The sequence below is a fragment of the Dermochelys coriacea genome, chromosome 1 (genome assembly GCF_009764565.3).
Source record: "Dermochelys coriacea isolate rDerCor1 chromosome 1, rDerCor1.pri.v4, whole genome shotgun sequence".
NCBI classification, from domain to species: domain Eukaryota; kingdom Metazoa; phylum Chordata; order Testudines; family Dermochelyidae; genus Dermochelys; species Dermochelys coriacea.
In genome coordinates this window covers 102,508,714-102,511,011 of record NC_050068.2, presented here as the reverse complement: position 1 = coordinate 102,511,011, position 2,298 = coordinate 102,508,714, and positions in this window count along the sequence as shown.

Here is a 2,298-nt window from a genome sequence, read left to right as displayed (position 1 = left end):
GCTCCGAATTGATTCTTGACTGACCGATAGCAGTAGGCGTTGCAAGCTTCCACGGGGCTATCGCCACTTGCTTCTCAACTGTCAAGGCCGGTCTCATTTTGGTATTTCTGTGCTTCAGGGTGGGGGAAAGCAAGTCACAAAGTTCCATGAAAGTGGCCTTACGCTTGCAAAAGTTTTTGCAGCCACTGGAAATCATCCTTACCTGCAACACTATGGGGTCCCACCATTCTGTGCTTGTTTGCCGGGCCCAGAATCAGCATTCTACTGTATCAACGCGCCCCAATGCTACCATGATATCACAATTGGCACATCCCGTGCTTTCAGGAACATCTGTGTCCATGTCCTCACAATCTTCTTCATGCTAGCAGCTCCTAGCTAGGCTCTGCACATAATGGCAGGATAATGCACAAGGTGTTTGCTTTTGTGAGCATTGTAGTGTGCAGCTGAGCAGGCTCCATGCTTGCCATGCTATGGCGTCTGCATGGATAACCCAGGAAAAAGGTGCAAAATGATTGCTTGCCGTTGCTTTCAAGGAAGGAGGGGAGACTGCACAGATTCTACCAAAACCACCCACAACAATGTTTTTGCTCCATCAGGCATTGGAAGCTTAGCCCAGAATTCCAATGGGCAGCGGGGACTGTGGGATAGCTACCCACAGTGCACTACTCCATGAGTCGATGCTAGCCCTGGTATTGAGGACGCACTCCGCCGATCTAACGTGCTTAGTGGGGACATGCATGATCGACTGTATAAAATCACATACTAAAGATTGACTTCTATAAAATTGACCTAATTTCGTAGTGTAGTTTTGGTTACTGTGGAGGTATTAATTGGAGCTACGGGAGGTGGCCTTTGATATTCTTCTGGCTCTTCCCTCAGTGGACTGTAAAATTCTGGAATGGACTCCAATGACAGCTCCAGTAGTGGCAAAGTATCCCGAAGTAATTGCCTCTGTTATGGGAGGAGCTTGATGGTTCACTGTTTTAGATTTAGCTAATGCATTCTTTGAAATTCTTTTGCATCTGGACTCGTGGTACAAGTTTGCCTTTACATTCCAAGGAAGACAGTTTTGTTTTTGTCAATCTCCACAAGGTTTCCATAACAACGCTGCTATCTGCCATATGCACATGAACAAATATGGGATAACATGCCTCATAAGGATAACATCATATTATATGTACATGATATTCTTTATAAGCACAAAAACTAAGTAAGAGAATTTAGAAATATTATACCACGTATTACAGAAAATAAAGAAAACAGGGTTTAAGGTTAGTCCAGGAAAAGCTCAAATATGCCAACAGCAAGTAAACTATCTAGTAGTAATGTTAAGACAAGAGGGATGATCACCAGATAAACAAAGGGTAGAATTATTCCAAAAATCACCAGCCCCCAGAGATTTATCTACTTTAAGATCGTTTTGGGGTATGACAAATTTCTCAAGAGAATTATGCAGAGAAAGCTAGCTTGGTGTATAAATTATTTAAAAAGGGTAATAACTAGGAATGGGGATTAGATCAGCAGAAAGCTTGTATGCATTTTAAGAAAGCATTAGCACAAGCCCCAGCTTTAGCATACCCAAAAGTAGGACAACCTTTTATGCTCCAATTGGCTACTACCAGTACTGGAATGACTACTGTATTAAGTCAAGACCATGAAACAGGTCTTCAACCAGTGGCATATGCCTCTAAGGTTCTGAATTGAGTGGAACAAGAATTTACTCCTTGTGAGAAAGAGGTATTAGCCTTGGTTTGGGTTTTGCAACATTGAGTGTATTTAGTAGGACTATCCCCAGTGCTTCTTAAGACATCGCATTTACCTGTGAAATATGTATTAACACGAAAAACTAATGATGGACATATTTCTAGTCCTAGATTAGCAAAATGGACATTAGCCCTGCTAAATAAAAATGTAACAATGGAAAACGTCCCAAGTTTATCAACATTTCCTTAGGGTCTTATAATTGAAGGAGAAAAGCATCAATGTCCCCTACCAGAAATGGGCCAGTACTGGGATACCTTAGTCCAAATAGTGGAGTAACACCGTTATCAACTGTCCTGCTTATCCTACACCTGCCTTTACTTCCCCTGCAAATTAGTCTCTCATAGAAAAGAAATGCTGCCCTTTTAAATTCATATACTTAATATATCCCAGACATATTATGGACTTAGTCATAAAAGCATCATTCCGGAAACTTCAGTGGGGCTACTCCACTGAGTGAGAGAAGCAGGAATAGTCCCTCAGTTAGAGGATAAACTCTTCAAGGCTAAGAATAAGAACATTCCCAAAACAAACAAA